The following is an 18120-nucleotide window of genomic DNA, read 5'->3' as shown; positions in this document are numbered from 1 at the left end:
CCATTTATCCACAACTTTAAAGCTTGGGTCATGTTCCATTGGAAACCCATTCACCAAGCTAACTCCTACTGACTTGAATGTTTTCCAATATACACAAATGTGGCACCCTCGATCCAATCTATTTTGAAGTGCAAAAACCCAGGTCCCCCCTTTTTATTTCCTGCCCAAAGGGGCCCCAAGAGACCCCCACAACATGATGCTGCCACCCCATGCTTCAACGTGGATGACTTCCGCTCAAAGCCCATCCCCCTTTTCTCAACCCACTAACCAAAACAATGGTCATTATGGCCAAACAGTTATATATTTGTTTCATCAGACCAGAGGATATTTCTCCAAAAAGTACGATCTTTGTCCCCATGTGCAGTAGCAAACCGTAGTCTGGCTTTTTTATGGCGGTTTTGGAGCAGTGGCTTCTTCCTTGCTGAGCGGCCTTTCAGGTTATGTCGATACAGGACTCGTTTTACTGTGGATAGCGATACTTTTGTACCCGTTTCCTCCATCATCTTCACAAGGTCCTTTGCTGTTGTTCTGGGATTGATTTGTACTTTTCGCACCAAAGTACATTCATCTCTAGGAGACAGAACGCGTCTCCTTCCTGAGCGGTATGACAGCTGTGTGATCCCATGGTGTTTATACTTGCGTACTATTGTTTGTTCAGATGAACGTGGTACCTTCAGGCATTTGTAAATTYCTCCCAAGGATGAACCAGACTTGTGGAGGTCTACAATTTTTTTCTGAGGTCTTGGCTGATTTATTTTGTTTTTCCCATGATGTCAAGCAAAGAGGCACTGAGTTTGAAGGTAGGCCTTAAAATACATCCACAGGTACACCTCCAAATTGACTCAAATGATGTCAATTAGCCTATCAGAAGCTTCTAAAGCCATGACATCATTTTCTGGAATTCTCCAAGCTGTTTAAAGGCGCAGTCAACTTAAATTGTGACACAGTGAAGTAAGTGAAATAATCTGTCTGTAAACAATTGTAGCCAAATCTATAGTTTGTTAACTTCTTGTGAATAGGGGGGGCGCTGTTTTCACTTTGGAAAAAATCATGCCCAAATTAAACGGCCTCGTACTCTGTTCTAGATCATACAATATGCATATTATTATTATTATTGGATAGAAAACACTCTGAAGTTTCTAAAACTGTTTGAATTATATCTGTGAGTAAAACAGAACTCATTTGGCAGCAAACTTCCATACAGGAAGTAAAAGATCTGAAAACGAGGCTCTGTTTCAGGGCCTGCCTATTCAACTGGCTTTTATTTATCGATATGTATGCACTTCATACGCCTTCCACTAGATGTCAACAGGCAGTAGAAGGTTGAATGGGGTGTCTAGCTTGATGTGAGGCCGAATAAGAGCTTTTGGAGTGACAGGTCCGGTATTTTGTTTGTTTTCGACGGCACGCGGGGGACCTCGACATTGTATTCTGAAAAGCGTTCGGTATACACGGCGAATTGCTCCGGCTCTGATTTTATTTGATACATATGAGAAAAACATCATAAAGTAGGATTTTTCAACCGAGTTTGATCAGTTTATCCAACGTTTATTGGGACTTTTGGAATTTTCCGTTCTTTGCGCCAAGAGATGATGGGCATGTTTGCGCCACAATGCTAGCCAAAGTTGCTAATTCGACAGAAGAAATGGACATTCTAAAACCAAACAACGATTTATTCTGGAAATAGGACTCCTTGCACAACATTCTGATGGAAGCTCAGCAAAAGTAAGACACAATTTATGATGTTATTTCCTATTTCTGTGTAATATGTTGACTCCAACTTGGCGGAGAATAGGTGAGCGCTGTCTCACAATAATGCATTTTGTAAGTTATTTTTTTAAATCTAACACAGCGTTGCATTAAGAACCAGTGTATCTTTCATTTGCTGTACAACATGTATTTTTTAGTAAAGTTTATGATGAGTTCTTTGATTAGATTAGGTGACTGTCCAAAATATCTCCGGAGATTTTGGTGAATTGTTGCTACGTATTCACAATGTATAACCACGATTTGCAGCTCTAAATATGCACATTTTCGAACAAAACATAAATGTATTGTATAACTTGATGTTATAAGACTGTCATCTGATGAAGTTGTTCAAGGTTAGTGATTAATTTTATCTCTATTTCTGGGTTTTGTGAAAGCTACCTATGCGGTGGAAACATGGTGAAAATATGCCGTTGTGTGTTTGGCTATTGTGGTTAGTACATATTGTGTACATAATACATATTGTGTTTTCGCTGTAAAACATTTTAAAAATCGGAAATGATGGCTGGATTCACAAGATGTTTATCTTTCATTTGCTGTATTGGACTTGTGATTTCATGAAAATTATATTATATGATATCCCTGTCCCGTTAGGCTAGGCTATGCTAGTCAGCTTTTTTGATGAGGATGCTCCCAGATCCGGGATGGGTATTAATTAACAAGAAATTTGTGGATTGGTTGTAAAAACAGATTTAATGACTCCAACCTAAGTGTATGTAAACTTCCGACTTCAAATGTACATGCACCACAATAAGTTTGGAAAGCCACATATTCTGATGTCTAGCTATACTAGATTGTGAAATAAATTGATATTGCAGGAGTTACTCAAATCAAATCAACAACAAAAAATGCACATACACATGGTTAGCAGATGTTAATGTGAGTGTAGCGAAATGCTTGTGCTTCTAGTTCCGACAGTGCAGTAATATCTAACAAGTAATCTAACAAATTCACAATAACTACCTTATACACACAAGTGTAAAGGGATGGAATAAGAATATATACATATAAATATAATGATGAGCGATGGCCGTGCGGCATTGGCAAGATGCAATAGATGGTATGAAATACAGTATATACATATGAGATGAGTAATGTAGGATATGTAAATATTATTAAAGTGGCGTTATTTAAAGTGACTAGTGATACATTTATTAAATCCATGTATTTAAGTGGCCAGTGATTTGGGTCTGTATGTTGGCAGCAGCCTCTCTATGTTAGTGATGGCTGTTTAACAGACTGATGGACTTGAGATAGAAGCTGTTTTTCAGTCTCTCAGTCCCAACTTTGATACACCTGTACTGACCTCACCTTCAGGATGATAGTGGGGTGAACAGACAGTGGCTTGGGTGGTTGTTGTCCTTGATGATCTTTTTGGCCTTCCTGTGACATTGGGTGCTGTAGTTGTCCTTGAGGGCAGGTAGTTTGCCCCCGGTGATGCGTTGTGCAGACCGCACTACCCTCTGGAGAGCCTTGCGGTTGAGGGTGGTGCAGTTGCCATACCAGGCGGTGATACAGCCCGACAGGATGCTCTCGATTGTACATCTGTAAAAGTTTGTGAGGATTTCAGGTAACAAGACAAATTTCTTTAGCCTTCTGAGGTTGAATAGGCGCTCTTGCACCTTCTTCACCACACTGTCTGTGTTGGTGGACCATTTCAGTTTGTCCGTGATGTGTACGCAGAGGAACTTAAAACGTTCCACCTTCTCCACTACTGTCCGGTCGATGTGGATAGGGGGGTGCTCCCTCTGCTGTTTCCTGAAGTCCACGATCATCTCTTTTGTTTTGTTGACGTTGAGTGTGAGGTTGTTTTCCTGACACCACACTCAGAGTGCCCTCACCTCCTCCCTGTAGGCTGTCATCGTTGTTTGTAATCAAGCCCACTACTGTTGTGTCATCTGCAAACTTGATGATTGAGTTGGAGGCGTGCATGGCCACGCAGTCATGGATGAACAGGGAGTACAGGAGGGGGCTGAGCACGCACCCTTGTGGGTCCCCAGTGTTGAGGATAAGCGAAGTGGAGATGTTGCTTCCTACCTTCACCACCTGGGGGCGGCCCGTCAGAAAGTCCAAGGCCCAATTACACAGGGCGTTGTTGAGACCCAGGGTCTTCAGATTGATGATGAGCTTGGAGGGTACTATGGTGTTGAATGCTGAGCTGTAGTCAATGAACAGCATTCTACATGGGTATTCCTCTTGTCCAGATGGGATAGGGCAGTGTGATGGCAATTGCATCGTCTGTGGACCTGTTGGGGTGGTATYCAAACTGAAGTGGGTCTAGGGTCGCAGGCAAGGTGGAGGTGATATGATCCTTGACTAGTCTCTCAAAGCACTTCATGATGACTGATGTGAGTGCTACGGGGCGATAGTCATTTAGTTCAGTTATCTTTGCCTTCTTATTAGGTACAGGAACAATGGTGGCCATATTGAAGCATGTGGGAACAGCAGACTGGGATAGAYAGCGATTGAATATGTTCTGAATTGAGCCTTCAACGTCTGCATGTCTGACGTTTAATAGTACATGAAAATGTAGGAGGCTGAAGCAGTGTCAGATCATCTGTAATGATCAAACGGCTAGTTCTGGTCTGGGTGTGTTAGAATTCCGTACCTACTTTATTCTACTTTCACATTGTACTTTGAACCATGAAACGGTCTTGCTAACAAAGTTGTCTGGGTCATGGGTCCAGTCATGTGAGCAGCACCTGTCTGTGGAGAGGGTAGGGGGCTGGCTAGGGGATTCATTGTGGGACTCCATCCATCAGTGGTTCCATTTTATATTTAATTTAGACTTTTATGAGTCTTAGAGGATGGGCCATGTCATTTCTCACTGGCAGCCAGGGCTCACTCTCCAAAGGGAAGGAGTATGAATTCCTCTCATCCGTGCAACACATTCGAACCAACGTCTCCACAGATTTACAGCTCTCTGTGCATAGTGGAATGCACTGGCCAAGATCTGTACCCATAAGGCCATGTGGCTTGGGTGCACCTGCTCCTCTTGAATGATTATGTGTTTGTATTTATTAGGGATCCCCATTAGCTACTCTTCCTGGGGTCCAAACACATTAAGGCACTTACAATACACATAAAACAAAAGATACAACAGTACATCATATTCAATTATTACACCACCAAATATCTACAATACAAAAATGTATAAAACCACCATACAACAATATTACAATGTACGTGTGTGTAGGGTGTGAAGAGGGTTTTGTTTTTTGGTTGTTTTTTATGTCGTCCTTCATGCTTTTATTTTGTCTCAACACTGAGGTCTTTTGATATCATATGCCAGCATGTTTTAAGGAATGCAACATGTCTAGGTCATGTAGCATGGCCATATCAATACAGGGGGGTTGGAGGGTAGTGATGAATTAACACTACGAGCATAACAACACCTACTTCCCTATCCCTTAATATAATCACAGACATTTCCTTTACCGTGTATAGGTTTACCAACCCATATGCTGAGGGCGTTCTTACACATCTGGAGTATGGTGATATGATATCATGTTTATGGCCATGCCCTTGTTTTAAGGTCTTCTATTTACTCTATTTACTGAGCATCTACTTGTCAGAGAATTCATATATTTGTGATATACACATGGTCGCTATAGAGGAGCATTTCCTCCCTCAAAGCGGTACAGCAAATCTATTAATATAGCATTAATCAGCAGGTTTAGTAGTATTATGCATACATGGTTTTTATTTCCGTGAGTTATGGCGGCAGAAAGATAGGCAATATTCTGGGAGGGTAATCTTCAAGGACCAGCATCGAGTTTGATAAACTAATCCCATCCTAATGGACATTTTTAATGTAATTTATAGCATCATTCATTACCCTTTTTTGTATTAGTAATTATTTCTAAAATACCAAAGAGCCATCTTTTCTTGCCTGGTCTTTCTTCACCTCTGATTTACCGGCCTGGCTCTGGCCTGACGCTGTCTTCCCGAGGTGTGACATTTTAAAATGTTTATAGCTCTGGCACATTAAAGGCCTCTCCTCTGAAGGTGACCGACCATTCTCCTCTTCTCTTCCACACCAATGTAATTAATGGAATCTGCACTTTCCTTGCTTGTTCTCCTTGTGCTATTTATCCACATAGGACATGTTGGAAAACTCAGAGGAAACAGGGAGATATTGGCTCCCCAACTTCCGCATAAACACACATTTTAGTCTATACCCATTCCCAGGATGCATTGCACCAGGCAACGGGAGACTGCTCCATGCCAAAGCACCAAATCTTCAARATTTTATTGATCAGATCTAAACCTTCTGCCCAAAGTGGCAATTAAAATTCAATTAAACTGACTGAAAGCATCATATTAAATGTCAGCTCTTTACGAGCTCTCCTAGATAATGCTGGAGGACACATCTTGGATATAATCACACTCTTTTTAGATTATARTATCCTGTTCCTTCACAATAAAAGTGACACTTTTAGGTATACTTTCAATATTTCTTAAATATGACCCTCTAATTAACACATTTTATAGCCATTAAATCAACTGTTATTGGGTATTTTAATAACGTGAACTGAGTGCTTTTGTTTTACATACTGCATGATGAGAAATTATGGGAATTAGCTCTCTGGGTCTGTCTAATTCTACAGAAACACTCTAGTCTATCTCAAATTGTTAGGACAAAAGTGAAAAAATAGGATGACGAAGTCCCCACTTGTGGTTTTCTAGGAATCCACACATACATGTAGTCATCCATGTGTCACGGTCAAACTGACAGTCAGTTCACTTAAACCACAACCTCTCTGAGTATCTCAGGTGTTTTCACAGCCGGGGCAAAAATGTATTCATAAAATATTATTGCAAAATGCAAATCAACAAGGTTTATTGTCTTGTTTGTAAAGCCACCATTGCTATAGAGTGAAATAGTCCGTGTGAAAGTGAATGAAATTGTAGAACAACATGATTATTCATTGACTGTCTACTACTATCAGGTCAGTCCAAGAACATCTGCGTATGCCTTTACACCACACAGTCTCACTAAAGGTTAAAGGTCATTGCAAAACCATAGCGAGGCCAGTGATCCTGAAGCATCCCTACAGTAAACAGGCTATTTAGATGTAGGCCTACACCCTCTCTCTCCCTGGCTCTCTGTGTGAGAGTAAGAGGTGGCTGTTATTAAAGAGAGCCTCTCTTTTTCCCCATGCCTGTTTGCTCTGTGTGATTATTCTTCCCAGCATTCCCAGCAGCCCTTCTCCTGCCTCGGCGATAAAGATACTCATTTACCTGATATGAGAATCTTGTTCAACTTGGTCCCAAATGACTTCAGAGAGAGCGAGAAGGAGAAAGAGCGGGAGGGAGGGGTGGGGGGAGAGAGGAAGAGAGAGGAGGGAGTAGGCGCGAGAGGCTGGAAAGTATGACATGAAATATGAATCTAGTCCTAAATGCTGTAAAACATCCTGGTAAGGTGGGATGTAGCAAATAAAAAAGGAAAATGAGAGACTTGACTATGTGTTGAGCGATCACTGTTCCCATGCAGTCCACCCTTATCACGATACAAACAACTTCATAGCAGGTGTTTAAAGAGGGAGGGGGAAAGAATTCCCAATATGGAGGTGGAGGGATAAGAGGGAAGGTGGGGTGGATTGGCCTCCCACCCAGAAAATGGCAGTACAAATCCACCCTAATGATGAGATGCATATCACTTTAACTGTGTCTGATTGAGGAGGCTTGGCATGGAGCGTGCAACGTTGGCATCCATCCACCAACTCCACCTCTGGGAAGAAGGGATGAGCGGCTCAGAGAGAGGGAGAGAGAGAGATGGAGTGGTGGAGAGAGATCCGGGTGAGAGATGTATAGAAAGAGATATATAGAGAGAGAGGTGGAGAGAGAGAGAGGAGGAGAAAGAGAGAGGAGGAGAAAGAGAGTGAAGAGAGAGGAGGAGAGAGGAGGAGAAAGAGAGAGGTGAAGAGAGATGAGGAGAAAGAGAGAGGAGGAGAAAGGGAGAGGAAGTGTCCTCAAAGGCATTCTCACAGGTAAAAGGGTGAAAAGAGATGAAGGGGAGATGCTGAGCTTGTCGTTCCTCCTCGTCACGTAGCCAGCCCAACTCCATTTCCTTTCTCTCCTCTCTCTCCTTTTCATTTTGTTTGAGTATATTGCTCACCCATCTCCGTTTTTATTGACTCAATCTCAGGGAGCACTGTCACTCTCTATAACACAACCACCATGCAAGGCACATCGGGCAAGTTCTTGATTCTGTACTCAGTCATTTAAAGCCTTTATGGAATTGCAATTTCAGGGCTCACTGCTTGTTTTTCTAAAATGTACTCAAGGAATTAGTTACTCCAGCCGCAAATCAATTGAATTGATGCACAGTTGTAATACACTTTATGACCTCATGGTATATTGCTTCAAAAACAGCAGATGTGAAATTATGATAAATATAATGAGGGTTTCCGTCTTCTCTCTCTCTTCGCCGTGATCTAGTGAAGTAGAGAGGGGTGTGAAGAGTGTTTACTTCCCCTATACAATACATGTAATGTCTTAGTCACGGCCACTGACAAAACCAGATTCATGTCATCATCTCTTTTATTAAAGATAAGTGTGGCACTGCAGTCAGGAGATAGAGAGCGGCACATAAATCTCAGGCAAAATGAGCAGTCAAATAATCACTCATCAGAAATGAAATCTGCATACATTAAGGGGAAATTTCAAAACATCAACATATGTGAAAATGGTATTTTAGTGTCCCACCAACCTGAGATATAACCAACCGCGTGTCCTGCTCCAAGCAGCCGCCCAGCCATTACATTAAGAGAGATGAGCAAGGTGGAGGGGGTGACGGAGGGTGAATGGGGGGACACAATTAAGAATCACCGCAGAAGGACATAATGTTGATCCATTCTAACAATTAATCAGCTGRATGTGTTAGACAGTGATGGGTGACCCGGCGCCGCAGTGACAAAATTATTATTCATCCCGTGTTTGGGACCAGGGATCCAAAGTCCCCCTCGCCGCCACCCCCTCCTAATACGCCTCAGAGGCACCCTGATGGAACCCCGTCATTTATTCTGTCTCTCTCCCTGTCAGCCGTCAACCTGTCTTCTGCCAGAAAATGAACATTATCTGTGCTCCAGAGACGTTTAACACCAGGGCTAAGGCTTATGAATGTAGGTTATAGACAGGCAGAAATATAAGACTGTGATAATGTTCTTGCCACCATCGCAGATCCGCCACCCCCCTTCTTCCTCCATCTCTCCATCTGCCCCTCCCCATCGCTCACATAGAGAAGCCTCCTCATGACGAGCGGCATATGTGGAGATAAAACATGGGTGGAAAATTAAAAATAAACACATAGTTTGATTACTCTTTGTTCTGCAAATGATTGTATATCTTCATGATGAAATGGAGCATTTTTAAACAAACATTTTTTCTCTCACTTTTTCCCCTTCTCATAGCTCAGCATCTGTCAGGAACAGGCTGACGAGTCATCTTTATGTCGGAAATTACCAGGAATTGATTCGGAATAAAAGTCACATGCAATTAGAGATGGTGTCAAACCACAGTAGAGGGGTTGTGGATACACTAAGTGTCTGGCTCCACCCAAAATATTGATTGAGGTAATTCGCAATACATCAGATGGTCCCATAACAATATAGCGCTTTGACCATACATGGATGATCCATGTACCACTGGTCCTTCAGACCATAATATTCATGGTGCATGGTATTTAGACTTGACATACTCCCACAGACCATGCATTCTCCCACAAAATATACCCTTTCTGCTTATCTATTCACATTGCTCTCCTCTTTCCCTCATCATATCCGTTTCATATCACTAATAACTGAATAATATCTCAATTTCTTCTGCTTTGTCGTCCTCTAACTACCCCTCCCTATTCTCCCTCTCTCCATATGGTCAGCTGGTCACCTGTCCCCCGCTCATGAACTTGGTCATTAGTTCCCCCATAAAGCCAGGGTCTTAAAGCTTACTTGTCTGGAACAGGTATGGCCATCCAGGCCTCTGCTGACTGCCCAACATGCTCCATGTTATTCTAGGATCATTTACGCTAGCTAAGCCCGGGCAATGACATCCATTTCGTTGAAGCTCATTGGCTTAGTGAGGTCTCATCGCTTCGACAATGAGATACCAGGCCATAAATGAGAAGAAGATTGTTAGGGCTAGTTGGATCATTGGTCAGAATTCTCTAGATAATGGTGCATACTTTATTGAGATGAAAAGTTCAAATAAAATGAGTATGTTGGGCTACATACTTTTCTATGAAGATMTAAGGAACAATATGCCTATTACAGTTTTATGTTATGGGAATTAAGCCTCTAAATATGAGAGGAGTTTGCTGACAAATAGTAGCATTAACTACATTCACATAACATAGAATCAATCTACAGTCTCTGGATGTATGTAGACACTTTAATGGTACAATGATGTATGGCTGAAAGTAACTTTTAATGCACCGAGCTATAAGCAGTTTATGCAAYGGTCTAAAGCAGATTTTCTGTGCCGTTGGCTTAGTTGTTTGAAAGTATGTTTAAAACAAGGCCTATTTTCATGTAGCATTAATAAGACATTCATAAATGGCCTTTAGTTGTGGCCAATCTCTCATCGTTAACAGGACTCTCCTGAAACATACACCAGTGCTGAAACGGATGCAAGCCAACAGCTGAGGCAGGGGCTGAACTGTGTGTGTCCCCACACTGGCCCCTTGTGCTCCAGGCCAGCTAGCATTCACACTCACTCACGATAACTTCATCACGGCTTAGATACCTTTCATCATGCAGTGCCAATGCTGTGCTGGCACAATTAACTTAGAGGTGATGTTTACTTCCTCCTTTTCATGAGCAGAAATAAACCACTCTCTAGATAGACTACATCACCTTCCCCATGGGAGGCAGCTCCCCCTCTGAGAGATGGGTGTCTTTGAGGAGGTTACGTCACGCAGCTGTCGTAACTGAGCAAAGCACCTGGAGGGAAGACATGTTGTCAGAGCACATTAATCATGGCCCACCATCAGAAACAGATTCCCTTCATAAGCAATTTCACTCATTAGAGTCATGGCGCTCATCGGTGCTACCACCAATGAGACAGGGAGAGGGAGTAAGGGAAATGGAGGGCGAGAGTGGGAGAAAGGAAGAGAGCAAATGGCAGGGAAGGAAGGTTCCACTTAGTTGAGGGATAGGAGAGTGTGGGATGACAGCTTGTACACAAGTATGTAAACAAGAAATTACAGCGGTACGAATCAATCAAGACTCCTGGTTTCCACAAACCCCCATGTTCCCTCAAAACACTATGTCCCCACTAACCTCCATGTCCCCACAAAACACAATGTCCCTACTAACCCACATGTCCCCACAAAACACAATGTCCCCACTAACCCCCATATCCCCACAAAACACAATGTCCCCACTAACCCCATGTCTCCACTAACCCCCATGTCCCCACAAACCCCGTGAGCTCAACTTTTCCAGCTATCTCTAATTTGATTCCTCCGGATTCCCGAGGAGTAGACATAACATTCACAGGCCTAGGTTGGTTTCTTAAAGACATAAACTCCCCTCTCCATCTCTCCAGTCCCTCTGAAGTCAAGCGTAGTGGTAAGTGGCTTCCCATAGAGCCCGACATACCGTCAGTTAATCATGGACTCTGGGTCAGGATCCTTTTTTTTTAAGCTGACCCAAGACTAACTAAGATGTATTAATACAAGCTAAATGGATATTTTGTATAAATCAAAGTATAAATACATACACATTATTATTTTAGAGGCAAATCTGCATTTGGGTGATGTAAGAGGATTTTGTATGCAGAGTAGAATTGCCTGTCTGAGATCCCCACTGACATAGTGGTATTTTTACACACAGCTTCAAATCCCATAGATCCTCTTCCAACAGTACGTCTGAAATGGTTGAACCCCTTCATAATCCCCTATCCAGTCACAGTCATTACTCTGTTCGGGCTCCAGCAGGCATCCAAGGTCTCACTCTGTTACTTCTCTTGAAGCGGAGCCAACAACCACATGACTTAATAAATGGTGACAAACATAAGTCAGCACTCTCATCAGTAGCATCCCTTGGCAACGGGAACAGGGGGAAGGCCACAAACATGAACCATGTAGGGTCAGCAGGGGAGGGAGGGATGGGGGGAGGAAAGAGAGAGACTATCTACCTCATACAACCCATTATATTTCTATGGTATAGCCCTTCCCCTATTCAATTGACCTAATCTGTCTATAGCCAAATAAAGTGTTATACACTGTCTACGATTACGCTGCCTTTCAGCCTCAGATCTCMCTATTCTTTCCCTTAGGCTGCTATGTAGGGCTTTCTGTTTGCCTGTTTGACCATGTAGCCTTCCATGTTTTCGTAGGAAAACTTTGTTAAAGAGGGGGTCACCCTTTCTTCATCCTCCCACTAGGCTAGCACCATGACAGTCAGACAACTCAATTCAGGCTACAATCCAACACCAAACTGAAGTCTGAAGCTTTGATCAGTAATGGTGACATTACCTCTGTAATATGTAGGCTATTGTACATGTGATTATTCGGAGATGATGTAGATAAGATTTTGAGATGAGACAGGTCTGTATTTGTCAGTCGAGCTAATAGTCCATCTCTCTATCACCTACTTGGAGGCAAAACGTCAAAGTTCAATCAGCGATTCCAATAAACTGACCTGTGATTTAATGACTAATTCATTGTCTCCTTTATTACCTTCATTGGCATAAAGCGGATGAATAACTGTAGCAAGGTTAAAAACAGTACCACTGTGCTTTTCCTTCCTCTGTTATCAATCATTCTTTGGATTCATAGGAGAGCAGCGGAAATTGGGAGAAAATGAGTAATTCGCTTGATGGATTGCAGCGTAGGTAAGAGTATTTCCTTAAGATATGTGTGCTTCTTGGTAGTAGAATGAGATAAAGTGGATAGGTAGCAGTGTATGAGTGGTTATTTCATGTGTTAGTGGGGGAAATATGTCATACACCAACAACAAAAAAAGAATGATTATTTGTATTAAAAAAACATAACCATACTGTATCTCAACAACTCCCACTTGGTTGCAAGAGAAAAACAAATCCCTCAAACACAAATTCTACCAAACTAGAAAAATAGCTGTAAAAGAAGATCAAAATGTCATGTAACTTTTTTAACTTGTTGTTTGACAGATTGTATACTTCTTCCCTCCATACCTTCCTACTCAGAAATTCCAAGGAGAGACAGAGATGAGCTAGCAAACAGAGGCAGGATGAGACAGAGATGAGCTAGCAAACAGAGGCAGGATGAGACAGAGATGAGCTAGCAAACAGAGGCAGGAAGAGACAGAGATGAGCTAGCAAACAGAGGCAGGATGAGACAGAGATGAGCTAGCAAACAGAGGCAGGATGATGCGAAGGAGCGATGGAGCGAAGGAGAGAGAGATATGGGGCATACAAGGCAGCATGGCTTCTTTGTTTACCATTCCTTATTCCTATCACACATGTCTGGGCTGCATCTCTGGGCTCTTTCCTGTCTTGGCACAGTCATTTCTGACAATGTTAATGATTTACAGTAAAACCCTCTTCATAGGATAATTTGTGACATGTAAGATTGCTGGGAAGGGGCTGGAAACAGGCGAGGACTAGGCAGGATTCTGTGGGGAGAGTTTGGGAGCCGGGGACGCCTTGAAGATATAGCGATTCATTTTATTTAAGACAAGTATGACACCCTACTTCAAGGAGGCTGCACCCATACATATCGAGGGGGTGGTTTTTTTGTGTGTATGTGGTGGCCAAAGTGGGGAATGGGGTAGGCAAGTACAAAGGAATGCCTGGCTGTTTTTGGAGATGACATAGAGCTAGGAAGCAGGGAGATGGAGGCAGGAGAATGGGAAATAATGGGAAATGGAAGGGTTTAGCCTGAGGCTATATGACTGCTCTGCCTACTGCTGTATAACTAGTATATTTATAATTCAAATACATACCTTTAATAATTAACCACCAGTGAATATTAAAGGAGAAGAACGTGCAACCAGGACATCATGTTCAGATATAGTTAGGATTTTTTGGGGAATGCAGCGAGGAACAAAGAATATAGCTGTGCTACCAAAGTTGCCTGCTATTTTGGMGCATTTCATATACCCTAGAACTGGGTGGTTTACAACCCAAAATGTTGATTCTACAGTTTCCCATGGTCTGAATTGAGAGTCTGTGAACAGCCAAGACAATTTTGGTGTATTTTACATTTCTGTCACTAAGATGTAATCCAATAAGCAGAGTATTTTGATAAATTAGTTGTGTATTTTGACAGAAGACATTAGGTCATTGCTGTTTTTTCAAAAAGCATATTCCTCTATCCTGGGCATTGATCCATGAATCGCCATGACGGGAACTCCCTGGAAACGTACTGTTAATTAACACAAGCTATTCTCAAACATTCTTAATGGTTGTCAGGTTGTCACGTTGTCAAACCACTCCTCAACTGTCTCATTGGAAAATGAAGCTAATGTGATTGTTGCTGCAATTTCACTCTTTTCTCCATTTACCTTGATGCTATGTCATGCAGCATTCATCTAAGTCCATATGAGGATAGTCACGATGTTGGGCAGATAAAATTCTGATGTCCAAATAGAAAGTCATGATGGCCATGGCACATGAAGGAATTACTTAAAATGTTATATTAAGTTGACCTTACAGTATGTAGTTACTCTGTATATAACTACTTATTAGTAGCATGTAAAATTGCATGCTGTTACCAAATACATTGTAATTCAATGTAACTACAATATACTTACCAAACCTCATGTACAATATATTGTGACTGAACTGCCTTTGAGGGAAAGATCCCAAAGCGACCATCTGTTTTGTACACAAACAGTATAGAAACATGTTATGCTAACACTAGAGCACAACAAAAATGAATACATTTGCATATTATTATTAAGAGGTGGGTTGTGCCTTTGTGAAGGGCCTCATCTTTGATTCCCTTCTTTGATGTATCTCATGCATATTGACGATCCACTGGAAATAAAGTTGGTTAACCATAGCATGGTCTCAATTTGCCCTATTCATTTTTTCRTGGGTTAATTAGTAAGTGAGAAAATGGAAAATATCTCATTCACACTAATAGATTACAATATTTCCACTTGGTAATGATAGGATGAACATGGAATCCTCATTCCACTGAGGGAATTGGTAATAGATACAATACTCCGGCATATAATGGGGATGGTAAGAGACTAAACCAGCTAGCTAGGGGAATTCTTCATTCAATTTCACTCCCATAATACTTCCTTTTGAGACATGGTGATCTTTTACATAATGGCATGAGTAGCTTTGCTTTTGACTCGTGTCAATAGAAGAGACACAAATATCTAGTTCCTTTATGACAATGCTACAACAGAATGTGCAACCATAAGGGAAAATTGAGCTGATATCAGTATCTTAGTCATAATTCTACTCACATTCCATGATTCTCCCATACTGTCACTATATAACTTTCAATATGTAACGTTTAAATGAAAACCCTTGAACATCCATCGGCATCCCCCTCAACTTCATCTCCCTGCTCTCACTATCATGCCTAAAACAATCTCAATGGAGAGAGTCAATAGTTAAATGTGCATTCAATTACATTTGATCTCCATTTGAAAAATGGAATATTTCCTTATGTATTACATTATCTGCTGTGCTCGCTCTCGGGCTTGTGGAGGATTATAGCACTGGGAAATGAGAGACGCGTATGAAATCAGAATAGAAATGTTCAATTACTCATTTATGTATCATTTTACTTCCTGAAACTTAATATTTTATGGAATAACTTTTAACTAACCGACTCAAAGGGAATAAAAGTGAATATTGGGCTTCTATAATGTACCATTTACAAGAATATATTGAAAAGAGAAGTACTCTTTGCCGTTACTTTTCTGTTTTGTAGCTACTCTAAATTCTCAAATCACCATCACATTGAGGTTTACGTATTCAGGACATGAACACTATTTCAGTAGAACCTAAGGTTAAAGACAACCTCAATGTTCTTCTTACATGTCAAAACTCTGGTCTTACTGGTCCTCACTAGTGGCCCCACTCGAGTTCCATCTCCTTGTGACAATCTGTCATGAGTCTAGCCACAGGCACCAGAGCTGCTCAGAGGAGCAGGGCAGGAGGAATGCGGTCAGACACAGTTCACCTGGAAACTTACACAGAGCATTAAGACAAGTGTGAAAGTACATCAAGCTCTATTGGGTGGCAGGTAGCTTAGCAGTTAAAAGCGTTGGGATCCCCGAGCTGACTAGGTGAGAAAAAGAGAAAAAAAACTGCCAATGTGCCCTTGAGCAAGGCACTTCACCCTAATTGCTCCTGCAAGTCGCTCTGAATAAGAGCGTCTGCTAACTGACTAAAAATAATAAAAAAAATAKTAAAATGTACTGTGACCTATAAACCTTCTACAAGTAAAACTTATTGTTAACATATTGTTATTTATCTTCTTTCTCTTTTGCACCCTAGTATCTCTACTTGCACATCATCATCTGCACATCTATCACTCCAGTGTTAATGCTAAATTGTAATTATTTTGCCTCTATGGCCTATTTATTGCCTTACCTCCCTAATTTTCTACATTTGTACACACTGTACATAGATTTTTCTATTGTGTTATTGACTGTACGTTTGTTTCTGTGTAACTCTGTGTTGTTGTTTTTGTCGCACTGCTTTGCTTTATCTTGGCCAGATCGCAGTTGTAAATGAGAACTTGTTCTCAACTGGCCTACCTGGTTAAATAAAGGTGAAAAAWATATAAAAAAATAACAGAAAAACTCTTTGTTTTGAAGAGAAACGTGTAATTTAGTGCACAATTGCTTTGTGACGCTGTAGTTAATATTTGTTCTGGCCTGCGTTATTCACACGCTAATATACCCACAAAATTCATGAAAAATAGATGTATTAGTTTCCAGTGTGTGTATGAGTGTGTGTATCTGCCCTAGAATAGCTGTCAAGTGTGTATACACACACGCTATATTCTCCCATCCTCTTAGAATGGCTGCATGTTCCGTGAGGCCAAGAAGATATTATTACATTTGAATTTCATTCCAAATGGCCAGGAGCTGGAGGAGACATAGTGAACTTGTTCAATTCCCTCCATTTTGTGTTCTTCAGGCTTATCACGCGGCAATTTTTGAGAAATGGCTTTCCCCTCCTTGTTCATCTTCAAGCTCATCAAATAAAATATAAGATTCATATGTTAAACATTGAAGTATTACACTTCTTTACTGTACTTAATAATTAATGGACCCAGCCTATTGCTCTATGAATATTTACATGTAAAGTATCCCTAGGAGTCCTCAGTAAGCCAGAGGGAGGGAAGTGTGTGTGTTTGTAGTATTAAACACTCAAACATTCTTTCAGACCCTATTTCGCCTGCAACCATGGAACACACCCACTAAACCATTGCAAGTATTTTATTTGTTGTTTCACAATGTAACCCATTCAACTTCCGTTTAGACGTGGCAAGTCAAATTACAGGTACTCTGGTTGAACGCAGTTCTGAAATCCCAGGACACTGCTTGTCTAGTTGTAAGTCGACGGGAGTAGAAAAGATTCCTCTCTGATTTAATTTCCTCAGCATTTACAATCATCATTGAATTTACCTACCACTCATTTTGTGGTTCTTGAGGTTTCTTGAAAGATGTGGGCAAATCACGGTGTCAGATGTGCACAAATTTAGGTAATATCATGTGGTATATGTAATGTAATGTAACGGACACTAACAATGCTGGAATGTCTCGTTGCTCTTTTCCCTTGTTGTTGCAGTCCATTCACTTCCTAAACACGTAACGACTCTGAAGAGGGCATTACAACACGAAACGTGTGGTTGTCTGCTTTACTTGTATCCTTCACAACATTCAATTGAAACATTAAGAATCTATCCCATAAATATCCCTCTGTAATAGAGGACATCCGTACAATCATTAACCTACTTGCTCTTCTTTGAATACAATTTAGTCATCAAAAACCAAGGTACCAGTAAAACATATATTTATATGGGTATAACATTGCATGTGATGAGATCCCATAGAATGTTGTGTGACACCCTGGCATGTACAGATACAGCAGTCGATGATTGCCCAGAAGGCACTGCTTCACTACAACAAGCAGACTCACTGGTGAGATTGACAACCTTTGACCTTTGAGTTGACTCATGGAGTAGTAAACCATAAGTGTAATCAGAAACATATAGAATATCTATTGGTAAGGTTGCTCTCACAGTCACCCTGGGGATACGAGGTGTTGAATATGGACGTCTAGAATGTGTGGTACAGGCTATACTATTCTATAATAGGTGAACTCCAGCATGTTTGGTTGCAGTGATATTTATCTAAAGAATTGGTGTCTGACTGTTGTCAGTGCCTC

Source organism: Salvelinus sp. IW2-2015, linkage group LG4q.2 (genome assembly GCF_002910315.2).
Source record: "Salvelinus sp. IW2-2015 linkage group LG4q.2, ASM291031v2, whole genome shotgun sequence".
Lineage (NCBI taxonomy): Eukaryota > Metazoa > Chordata > Actinopteri > Salmoniformes > Salmonidae > Salvelinus > Salvelinus sp. IW2-2015.
The sequence above is the reverse complement of the archived record's forward strand: the minus strand, read 5'-3'. Positions refer to the sequence as shown.